Raw genomic sequence first — 12,574 nt, 5'->3', positions numbered from 1 at the left:
TGATAGGTCTTCAGGAGCAGGCCAGATAGCAGATATTTTCCAAAAAATAGGCATATTTTCTTCATCCCTGTAATTTAAAGGCGAGAGACACAGTACCTGCTTTGGAAAGCTAATCATTCTATATAGAAAGCGTTTTGAAAAGGGACATATAAAAATGATTCCACCCTTACATGATATTGCCCAAAGCAATCCAAAGGTGTCCTTAAAATTAACTGTCCAATCAGTGCAATTCAGAATCTGAAAATCAAATTTTAAAAATAATTTTAAAGGCCTTCCAAATGCAGGATTTCCTACAGTGTGGAACCATTTGACAAAAGTATATTAATATATTTTTATTACATTTCAAATTATGTAGTGAGCATCAAAGATGATGAGAGGCCAGGGAAGGACTCCCTGAAAAGTTGAAATATTAGCAACAATCTGAGAAAGGTAATGGCATGAACTCTGTGGAAACCTGTGTGTGGGTGGTGGGGTTTTTCTGGCAGAGAGAACAGCAGGTCCAAACACAGACACTTGTCCAACATGCTCAAGACACACAGAAAAATTCTTGAATTGAGGGAAAAAGGCTGATGAGGTCAGCAAAATAAAAGTTCTGGGACAGGCAGGTCGTGTAGAGCTTTGTAAGCACAGGGAAAAGGTCAGCTTTTATTCTAAGAAGAACAGAAGGCAGCTGGAGGGTTTTTGAGTAGAGAAGCGACAGGATGGGACCTCCATTGTAAAAGTACCTCTTTGAGGGCCTGCAGGCCAAGGGTTGGGAGTGGCGGCAGGATCCCGGTCAGGGGGCTCCAGCAATAATCCCGGTATGTGCCGAGGGTGACTCGTACTAGGGTGGAGGCAGCAGAAGAGGTAGATCGGCACCATCACTGCAACTAGCTTGCCTGTGAGACAGCCACCCCCTATCTTTGCTATTTGTCCTTTGCTGCTACTCTACTCATTCAGTCAGTGGGGGTGTCTGATATGGCATATCATTCATATGCCAGCACCCCCAACTGCATACCCATGGCCAGGACCTCTCCCTAAAACCGCTAACTCATATACCTCTCTCCTGCCTCAGCATCTCCACATGGGTGCCGTGCACATATCCCAAATGGAACATGTGCAAGTCTAAACACCCTATAACACCCCAGCACTTCCCCGCTACAGTTTTCTTTGTCTCAGTCAATAGCAACATTATCCCTTCAGTCACCCAGGCCAAGAACCTTGGAGTCATCCTTACCTCCTCTTGTTCTGTTATACCTCAAGTCCACTCCATCAGCAACATTTGTCAGTGATATCTTCCAAACTCTTCCAGACCCCACCATGAATCACCTTCCTCATTGCTGGCAGGCTTTCCAGGCACCATCGTTTCTTACCTGGATGACCGGAAGCAGCCTGCTGGGTGATCAGTTTGCCTCAGACCCTGAGCCACTCCAATCAATTCTCCACTCAGGCTGCAGAACACATCATTCCTATGCCCAAAACCCTCCATCATCGGCCCTGTCTCCCTGAGAGTAATAGCTAAGTGGCTCTGCTCCACACCTTACCCTCATTCCCACCATTATCCCCCAGCTCACTTAATTCCAGCCACACTGGCCTCCTTGCTCCTGGACTCACTTGGCATGCTTCCGCCTCAGGACCTTTGCACTGGCTGCTCTGTCTTCTCCCAGGTAGTCACAGGGCTCACTCCCTTGCCTCCCACAGGCCTGTGTTAAAATATCACCAGCTCAATGAGAACTTCCCTGACTACCCTATCTCAGTTTTCAACCTCAGCCTCAACCCAGTAGTCTGTGGCACCCTCCTGCTTTATTTTCTCCAGTGCACATTTGCTTTATAATATAGTATGTAATTTCCTTTTGTAAAAAATTTGAGTTTACTTCTACTATATTAAAAGCTCCTTATGGGCTTTTTGTCTGTTCCATTCATTACTGTCTCCCAATGCTTGAACACTGCCTGGCCCATAAGTAGTACACAAGAAGAATTTGTTTAGTGCATGCATGCATCTGTACTTTGCTTCCAATGAGCACACTGGGAAAGGCAGGCTAAGCAACTTGCCTCAGACGAGAACAAGGTAAGCAGAGATCTCTGGCTTCACTTCTGCTTTGCTGTGTGTGACATGCGTTTCTGTGGCCTGGGCAGGATCTCAGATGGGGCTTCCAGGCTGCAACCACAGAGCACTAGTGCAGACCATGTGTCTATTTCACTGACAGGGCAATGCTGCTGCTTGATGATATCCAGGGCTCTCTGCTGTAGATGGATTAATGAAACCACACCAACACCATGTGCCCCGGGCAGTCCCCAGGGAGGGAGACAGCATGGAACCTTTCACGTACTAGAAGGAAGGTGCCACCATGGGCCGCCAGGGGAAAGCCATGTGAGGCGAGGCTGGAAAAGAAGGCATGCTGACATCACGTGAGGCTTGTAGAGGGCAGAGGCAGCCACTGAAGGGGCCCTGGCTTCTCTGTCAAGTGGGCAATTCGGTCAAAAACAAAGGCAGCTTGGGCTAAGGTGAGAGCAGGGAAGGCAGAAAACAATTATGGTGACATCAACAGCAACTAGTGATGGGTTGGTAGGAAAAAAGGGTTAGGAGGTAGAATGGAGGAGAAGGAAGCATCAGAAAAACTCCTAAGGTTTCCAACCTAGAGAACTGCATAGCTAGGATGAAATGATTTGCTGAGAGAATGCTAGACAAAAGACAGGTTTTAGGGAAGGAATCATGGGATTAATCTTCAGTATGCAGATCTCCAAGTGCCTTTGGGACAGTCAGGGGCTCACATCAGGTAGACAGGTGGATACATGTCCAGGGCCAGCTATAGCATCTGGGATTGGAATGCACATTTGGGAGCTACGTGCATTGAGGCAGGGATAGAAGACAAGTGTGTGGATAAGATGGTTTGCAAGAACAAAGAGAAAGGAATGGATGACTTGGACACGGCCTCAAGAGACACCAGAATTTGATGTTTGGTAAAAGCAGTGGATCTGCATAAAATTAAAAAAAGGAGCGATCAGAGGAGGAGAAGCAACTCCATGGAGGAGCCATGTTGCAGAAGCCGAGGAAAGCCAAGACTGCAAAACAGAGAGGGCTTGACAGCGTGAACTGGCACTAAAAAGGGAAGTCAAATGAGAACTGGCGAGTGCCCACCGGATGCGATGCAATGCAAGTCACTGGTGAACCTGGCAAGAGGCACTTTGATGGCATCAGAGGGTAGAAGAAGTTTGCAGTAGATTGAGGAGTGAGCAAGCTCAGAAACACTTCCTGTGACTTTGGTTGTGAATCAGAGAAAAGTTTATGAATTGGTAGCTACATGGTACACAGTTTTGATTTGCTAAATTTTTAAAAATTAATTTTAAAATACAGATATATAGGGTGTATATGTTTTAAAGAGAAGGTAACAGCTGAATATACTGGCAAGATCAAATGTAAGTTCCTGATGAGGGTGAAAAGGAAGTGCTATGATCAGAGTGGGGAGGCTCCCTCTGGTCCCCCTAGAAATCTAAGAGTTTCCAGTTCTGAAAAGGTCCTCCTGTGCCTGTGGAGCATAAGAAGAGTGATGGAAAATGAGTGGAGTTACCTTGGATATCTGAACTTGAGGTCAGGAGGAAGAAAATGAACCAGGGGTCAACACCTTTGGTGAGTGAAGAACAATATCCAGGAGGTCAGAAGAGGGCAAGGGCATATAATAAGGACCTAGGAGTCATTAATCAATGAAAATTTATTTGTGTCTGCTGCATGGTGACCAGGCAGGTTAACAAAACTACTGTAAGAAGGAATAGCTACCAATGTGTCTTGAATCCAATGATCAATAACCTCATACAGTCCTTAGTACCGGAGGAGCTTTTGGCAGGCTTCCAGTCAAGGCCAGGATGCCCAGGATCTTTACACAGATGAACAGCTCAAGGCTAGAAAAACAAGAATATCAACCAAGGCATGTTCTTTCATGTCAAAACCATTGAATTCAGTTAGAGCCAGGAACTCCTATGGAGCGATGAGTCCAGTCAACAGAGGAAAGGAACATTGGCAAAAGGAGGAAAGTGGATTTAACCAGAGAAAAAATAGAATCCCAGTTGGTTCAATGAAAAGAGAAAGATATATAGAAAAAAAGGGGAACATTTTAACATTCATTTGAGAGTGTGAGTTCTGGTAAATTAGAAAGGACTGAAGCTGAAGCCAGAATTCCATCCAGAAATAAAGTACGACTATAAGACAATGGGCTTCATGCCAAGTTGTAAAAGAGAAGAATGAGTCTGAGACACTGTGAAAGAGGAACCACTCAAACGTTCATCAATGAACCACCCAAACAGCCTGAATCCTTACTGCCTAGCTGGAATCCGGAGGTTCTAGGCAAGATTCATCTTAAAAACACCTTTTGACTTAGCTTTTAGTAGCCCCAATTTACAGGTGAGAGAACTGAGACTCTGGATGGTTAAAGTCACAGAGACTTGTTACACAGCTAGTGACAGAATCCACATTTGAACTCAAGTTTAGGTAAGTCCAAACACGCGTGGAAGAGGAGCAATCACAATAGCCCAGGGGACCAGAAACATGGTCTAGGCTTCAGTAAAAACAAGGAAGCTATGGACGAACGCGTCACACCATCAGGTATCTGGGGACAGAATCTTCAATGACGTTTTATTGCACTTAGGTATAATAATCATAGCTAATCTGGGAAGGCACCCAAACCAATCCAAATTAGTAACAACTGAACAAGAAGTGCTGGATTCTAAAATGTTGCAGAAGGAAGTCTTTCAGACTAACCTATAATATTGCCAAGCAACTTTGAAACTTACATAATATTCATTTAAAACTGCAATGATGATGCTAGACAGCTTATAATGGATAACTGTGTATGTTTTCTGACTCATCAAAAATGCTATACATGCTTCATATAAGGTCCACATCAAAAGCTGAACTCTGGACAACTATACCAACAGGTCAAGAAAACACGTGTTTGGAGGAAAACATGGGTTATGCTTACATCATGGGATATTTAATTCATGATTTCAATGTAGCTTTAACACTAGGGGCAAAAGCCCGATCAGAGAAGGGCCAGGCCATGGGAGATCAGATTCACAGTAGGAAGTCTCATTTGTTGGTCTTTGCCAGTCTTAAGATAATTGGAAGGTAAGATGATATTTGGTATTCACATATCTTTCAATGCTGAGGTAAAGACTCACAGTTTCTAATTAGTATACGTTTCTATTTAGTACAAGTCCTACAACTAAGAGGTCTGGGTTCCATCTGCAGGCTCAGGATTGCAGGGCAGGACACTTCTGCCCCAAACATGGCTTTGTTTCCATAATGGAAGTGATACAACTTCAGTGGAATCTGGAATTGTCCTAAAGGACAGAGAATACAACTGAATATTCTTAAAGAATGCCACTGTAAGAATAAAAATATCACCAAAAAGTTACCAATGCGAAAATCAACAATATTTTGTTTGAAATTCAACAAAATACAGTTGAATATTTCTACAATGGGTTAACTTAATTGGCTCATTGTTTCACATTAACTCACAATGGCAAACTACTCAAAATGATGTTTGTCTCAATTGCCAGAAATGGTCTCTTGTCAAAAGCATAAATTGAATGGGAAGAAGAGGGTTGGCAGTGAAACATTTAGCATGTGACTAAATGATCTGAGTGGTCATTGGTAAGAAAGCACTGTGATCAAGTGTTAACAAAATGGTACATAGTCAAAGAGAGACAGATCAATTGATAGCTATTTAGTCAGAGCGGTAGACAAATACATGCAAGTGTGACATCAACAGTGCTTCACATACAGTTGCTTCTCAACTTACCAGGCGGCTATGCCCTGATAAACCCCTCACAAACCAATAATATCATGTCAAAAATACATTTAATACAACTTACCTACTGTATACCATAGCTTAGCCTAGCCTACCTTAAATGTGCTCAGGACACTTTCATTAACCAACAGTTGGGCAAAGTCTTCTGGCAACACAGTCAATTTTAGAGTATCAGTTGTTTCCCTTGGTGATCATGTGGATAACTAAGAGCTGTGGCTCACTGCCACTGCCCAGCATCGTGACAGGGGATCATACCATATACCACTGCATATCACCAGCCCAGGAAAGTATCAAAAATCAAAGTACAGTTTCTACTGAATGTATATAGCATTCCTGCTATTGTAAAGTCAAAACATCATACACTGACGCAGAGCAAGCTGGGAGCCAGCTACAGATTTGTTCATACTAGCATATATAGAGCCAGACTGTATTTCTTAACAGCTTCAAAAGACTCTGCTGAGGGCTAAACTATCATTTATTAACCACTTTCTTGGTATTTTCAGTCTTTTGCTCAATGAATAGCCTTATACATAAATATTTTATGTTTCTGAGCCTATCTGTAGAGAAAACTCCTATAAATGGAACTGCAGAATCAAAGGGTATGTACATTTTAATTGGTAGCGAATGCCTGTTGCTCTTGAAAATTACTACCAACTTCTCCATCACCTGTTCCATGATGGTGTGAGTGCTATTTCCCCAGACCTTGCATAATATGGAGTATTATCAAACTCTTTGATCCCTTCCATTGAAACAAGATGTCTGTTTCTCATTACCGAATTAATTGCATTTACTTAATTTGGGTGACATTGAGCATCATTTGTTAAAAGTAATTGGTATTTGTATCTTTGGAACTGGTGTGTTCTTGTTCTTGGCTCAGTTTCTAGAAGTTTGCAAGGATGGTATTATTTTAGATTAAGGCCATGGCTCTCCAACTGTGCTTGGAAGATCAGCACAATCCCCTTCACTGGGACCTTATTAGAAACACCAGGTCCCCATTGAGTCAGCTGAATCTGAGTCGCCTGGGTTTGAAATCACAATCTCAGGCTTAGCAAGGCCATCAGGTGATTCTGATGCTTACAGAATTTGAGAACCACTATGTTTAAAAAAATAGGCCTCATCTAAAATATGTTACAAATATCTTTCCTTTGATGTTGTTTACTTTATATGGTCTTCTGGAAAGAAATTTAAAATTTAAAATTTCTGGGGATCCAATTTAACAAACTTTTCCTTTTTAGTATTCAGTTTGAGTTCATCCTTAAAAAGCCCTTCCCTACTCTGAGACCATTACAAATTCTCCCATATTTACCTTTTCATTCTTTGTTTAAAGATTTTTTCCAACAACTTGATTTATTTCTGCATCTTGAAATTATTGAATAAATGGAGGAATTTCAACTAGCATTTAAAGAATGGAAGAACGAAAAACACAAAGCATTATATGTAAACCTGGCAACATTTAAAAAAATAGATAAGCACATGGTTGTCATGATAGAGAAATTTAGGTTATTTTCAAAATCTAGGTTGCCCAGTCATTTCTATTATCCGTAGTTCTATCTCTTCTTGGCTTGCAAACACTTACACAGACCTTACTAAAAAGCTAATGTCAGTTTTACATTTTGTGGTCCACTCCCATTCATTCTATAAGAACCCAGTGAAGGCCAAAAAGGTTCCAAGAGAGAAGCACAAAGGTGAAGAGATGGAAGCAAAAGGCTTAGTCAATCCTTTTTTAAGTGTCAGATGACTGTTTTATAGGCAAGGAGGCAATGAGATACTCCATTGATCGTGTGTGTTGTATGCGTGTTATTGGGGCGGTAGGTAGCTGGGTGGTAAGGCTGGGGAGATGAGTCTAAGTTTATACAAAAATGGCATTGAGCTGGGTTTCTGTATGCACATAGAGAGCCGAGTGGACTCCACCTGGATTTTCCTCAATGAAGAAACCTGGGTTCTGATCACTTTTCCTTTTTGCTCAGCATCTTCTAGAGAGAAATCCCCAAACTCAAAAGTCACAAAGGTGCTCCAATAAAACAATCAGAATGTCAGGATGACAAAGGAAAGAAAGCTTCCTCCTTCAAAGGCTTCTTTGAGCCCTAATGAGTATCTGAAGATGTTAAAGGAGGGAGGGGCGTGTGTGTTTATTATGGGAAGGCATAATGGAAAGTTCTTGCGTTCTTATTTCCTCAGAAAAATTATCACTTTGCAGATTAATTAGCTTTAAAAAATATTGCCCCAAATCCTTTCATACAAAACGCTGCCCTCTTTAAATCTCCTATCATAATTTCTGAGACAGAGAACCACGTGATGGAAATGGTACCAACCCCACAAGCAATCACTGATCATGGAGGTATTCAGGGACTAGATAAAGAAATGGATATATTTTCATTAAGGCCATTAATTTCTGTGTTTCAAGAATTCGGTATTCATGCATTATTTGTAAAGTATTAGATTTCACCCTAAACTTTAATGGTGTCAAAATAAATAGACACAAACATTGAAAATACTCATACCAGTAAAGAATAATACTGAAAGATTTGTGTAATATATTTTATTGCATAGTAAAGAATAGCCACTGGCTGTTTATTAGTTTTATAATGGGTTTGCTGCTGCTTGTTCAATAAAAAAATTATATGAAAATTGAATGATCTATAATGGGTCTTGGGGACTAAGTTGCTGATCTCTGTAATCAAGAATCACGCTGAAGCAAACCCCAGGTGTGGGATGGGGTGGGCAGTACTTCTTGGGATAGAAGTTAGTAATGGTGCAAAATGATGATGCCCATCAGGCATACCTGTTTTCCTTTGTTTCTGCCACAATAAACCTCTAGGCTGCATGCAGGTTGGATCCCCGATGTCTACTCACTGGTTATTTTTTATAGAATTACAGGAAGTATTTGATCTAATCCTTTTGTCTTTCTGATAAAGAACCAAGTAGTAGGTTCAAGACAGCACAACAGTTAATGGCAGGAAAGAGGACACATATCTCACAGCAATCTGAGACCATTTGTATATTTATTTATGATAGTGCTTAGTTGGTGATGGTGCCAAATGCTTTAGCTTTTAAATTACCATCAATTGATTAATGATCTATAGCTGTGCTGGACAATACAGTAGCCATCAGCTGGATGAGCTATTGAACACTGGAAGCACAGCGAATCCAAATTGAGATGCCTTCTCAGCAGTCATTTAAAATGGTAAAATATCTTATTAGCATTTTCTATGGATTACATCTAAATGGTCATTTTTTAATATGCTGGCTTAAATATATTATTAAAATTAATTTCACCTTTAAAATCAAAATTAAAATTAAAATCAGTTTAAAAAAGTTAAAAATTAAAAAAATAAATTAATTAAAATAAATTAAAAATTAAAAAAAACTAAAATTAAAATTAATTTCCCTTTACTTTTCTATCACGACCATTAGGACATTTTAAACTCTGCACATGCCTCACACATTTCAATTCTATTGTACAGTACTGATTTACAAGAAAACACTGCATTAAGGAGTCAGCTATAAGGAATCTCTTTCCTAAATTGCCAGTGGCTGAGAGCAAAGAAGGACAGAAAGAAGGGGCATTTGTTTTGAGTACTTCAAAGAGTCCTTCCCTGTTAGTGAGGAGAGACTCACAAACCATGTAATAAACCGAAAACTAAAGCATTATTTGACATCAGTAAAATAATTTTAAGTTCATATTTAAATGCGTATGCATGAATTGGTAAATTTAACTCTTAAAAAGCCATCAGCAATTTGGACAACATAACAAACATTGTATTCTCTTTTGATTGAGTAGCTGTTTTCCTGGAAAAATCATAACCAAAATCAATTAGTGTCCTACAAATCAGTTCTATTCTTAAAGAGACATCTATCTGTCTACTATCAATACTCATACCAGAGAGACTGATGATAGATAGAGCCAATCCACCCTATGAGTGAGAATTGGGGATGGTTGTTATCTGAATCCAAAGTTACAGATCAGCACTAAACACTTTTTTACTTAAAATAGCTGGCAGGCAACCACCTCACCCCAGACAACTGAATGCTCCTCTAAGAAAGAAATTCTGTGGTGGAAAAATTTACTGCATTTATCACAGGGAAATGATGATTTTGCCTAAACCAATAGGTTAATTTTCAACATATCAACTCTGGCCTCCAAATTAGAAGAAGAATGAACAGTGTGCATTTTTATTATCACAGATACACTCTCTTTTTGACAAAAGCACCCAGTTGTTTTTTAAAAGGTTTTAATTTTTCAGTAAGATATGCAGTATTTACCACTGAAATAATACATTCCCAATACAGTAAAAGTTGTGTGTGGGTGTATAGGATAGGAACAACATACAATAAATAAATAAAGATCTCCTCTGCTCTTCTCATGAGGAAACTGCTTTGCTGAGAATGCTGAGTTGTTAGACACAAACTGAAAAGTGACTTTCACAATTTGGCATTTCATCTGTATGTTTTCTGAGCCGCCTTTTAGGAACAAGTCTATTAAAGGTGTAACAAAGAAAGATTCTGGAGGTTTCTACAATAACCATGAACACATACTTCCCATCTGCAGGGATCACTGAAGTGTGAGCAGCAGTTCTCGGTATATATGCCTTGGTATCGAAAGCAATTACACCTCCCTGCCCCTTCCTTTCTCTGTGCCCGCCTGAGACTATTACCAAATTAAATGCCATCTGTTAAATGGGATGAAAATGTTTCCTTGCCATTGTATCTTTTATTTCTATAAAATGAACTGTGTCTTCCTGTCCCCAGCCCACAGAGCCTCCTGCATTTCCAGAGATAGATAAAATTGTGGACAATTTGCAATTTCAGGCAACAACCAAGAAAAAAGTATGATTCCCCTACAAATTTGTTAAATTTATTCTAATTTTATCCTCCCCTTTTCTCTTCCTCCCACTCCACCTCCTCGAATCCAAATGCCACTGGAAATGGAGCACATTGTGACTGGTTTGGAATGTAAAACCTCCAGACTTTTAGCGTTACCTAGAAAATCTTCCTTAAAAATAATATTTTTGAAAATTTTTATTTGAAGCAGAAAAGTTCTGATATGCTAGACTAGCTTCTCACATGCTAGGGGATCCATTTAAAAGTTAACAAGGGCAAATATGTAAAATAAAATCCTAGGGAAGGCAAGCTGTGTCTCTGCACAGTAGGAAGAAACTGAATTCCACCACAATGTTGTATTCCAACACTCAATTGATGTAACAGATGATTCACAGAGCTTGTAGTTTAAAAGTCTCCCAAACCCACATAGAATGTGAATCGGAGTTTTAAAGAGGAAAAACAGCATTTTTCAAGAGAGGACGACAAAGGCAGTTTCCCACACTGCCCGAAGCCAGCACTGCTTTGCAGGTGAGCCTGGGAGCTGTCAGCAGTCATTGTCATCTGATAGGAAACCACAGTCTTACAACTAAGGACTGGATGCAGCCCCTTGCCCATCTTCTGCTCTTACAACAAGAGAGCGGAAAGGAACACATACAGATATCATGAGACACATTCTTTAAAAAGACAAGGAACACATACAGATATCATGAGACACATTCTTTAAAAAGACAAACAAAAGATTCAGACAGGTCTCAGCCAAGCCCATGAAGTGAAGCAGTCGAGGATGAAAGCGTACCGAAGCAAACGGCAGTCTCTAACGTGCTTGGCATTTTTCTTACTTTAGACCACATCTACTTACACTTTTCCTACAATCCATTAAACTTCCACGTTAACAGAAACACCTGCACCGTAGAATTTTCCAAAACGGTAACTCTTGTTTTGGAAGAAATCCCTAATAATACGTAAGATGCAGATTTTTTAAAAAAGAACATGTTTTAGACAAGGGTAGGAATGATGCTCACCCTTCCTGACAAGGATACAGAAATGCAGGTTTCTTCCCCCCTTGACAACTCCAGTATTTACACGCGGACTCGCCCTCCCAGAGAGCGATAATCCCTTTCCAGGGGCTGCCAAACAAGCCAAAGCCGCCCGTGCCCCAGTGCGGACGCAGCGAGGCCACGACAGAAGGCGCAAATCGGTTACCTGGGGAAGAACACAACTCCGCTCAGAGCTTCTTCAGAGCTCCGCTCGCGCAGGACAGGACAGCGCAGGGTGTGTGGATGCAGCTCCTCCCGGAGGCAGGCGCAGCGCGCTCCCTCCCGCCGCCGTGACGACGCTGTCAGCTGCTCTCCCGCCGCGCGCCCTGCGCCTCCCGCCGGCCGTGCTCCCCGCGCCCCGCGCCCTCGCGCTCCGCCTGCCCGTAGCCCCTGCACCTGCGCTGGCCTGAGCCACGCCGGCCTGGCACTGTCACCGCCGCTGCACGCTGCTCCTCCTCCTCTCTCTTCAGTCTCTGCCTTCTCAGATGCGCCAGCTGCTGCAGAGGCCGCTGCTCCTGCTTAAATGGCGCCTGCTCGCCTCCAAAGAGCTTTTAGGTGCCACCTACCGCATGCTCCTGGAATAGATGGTGAGGACCGGAATTTTCTGATAATTTAATGAATTAAAACAATTCCATTGAAAGGGAATCAGATTCTTTTGTTCGCATTGCCAACTATAATCACTACTAGCCATATAGTCTTTCTTTCAATTTCCAGATTTTAACTTTTAAAAACCGACTCATTTAAAGACAGGCGAAATGCCCTGCCCCGTAGCCAACCACACAGCGTAGATTAATACATTCTAATTTAATGGGATCCTATGACAACACCGCCATTGGCGAGCTTGGATTACAACTGACTTTTCGCTGAGTGGTTCCACATTAGCATTTCAAGGAAATAACCACGTTTATTTCCTGACATTGATAAACAATTTTG

At 41.3% G+C, this 12,574-nt stretch overlaps 1 protein-coding gene across 3 annotated transcripts in view; it reads right to left on the bottom strand.

The window, feature by feature from the left end:
• The window catches only part of DIRAS2 (DIRAS family GTPase 2), a 30,160-nt gene extending 18,022 nt beyond the window's left edge, over positions 1-12,138 (bottom strand). The window contains exon 1 of one of the 3 annotated variants that reach the window (XM_012441660.3): positions 12,038-12,138. The gene's annotated coding sequence lies outside the window, so the exon portion shown is untranslated. Of the gene's footprint in view, positions 1-11,626; positions 11,689-11,807; positions 11,915-12,037 lie in introns of those variants that run through there. The other 2 variants (XM_012441659.2, XM_012441661.2) reach the window with 2 other exon arrangements.
• Positions 12,139-12,574: the final 436 nt, after the last annotated feature.

Source organism: Aotus nancymaae, unplaced genomic scaffold, assembly GCF_030222135.1.
Source record: "Aotus nancymaae isolate 86718 unplaced genomic scaffold, 86718_ANA_hifiasm-v0.15.2.pri h1tg000041l, whole genome shotgun sequence".
NCBI classification, from domain to species: Eukaryota; Metazoa; Chordata; class Mammalia; order Primates; family Aotidae; genus Aotus; species Aotus nancymaae.
This window is presented reverse-complemented; position numbering and strand designations above follow the sequence as displayed.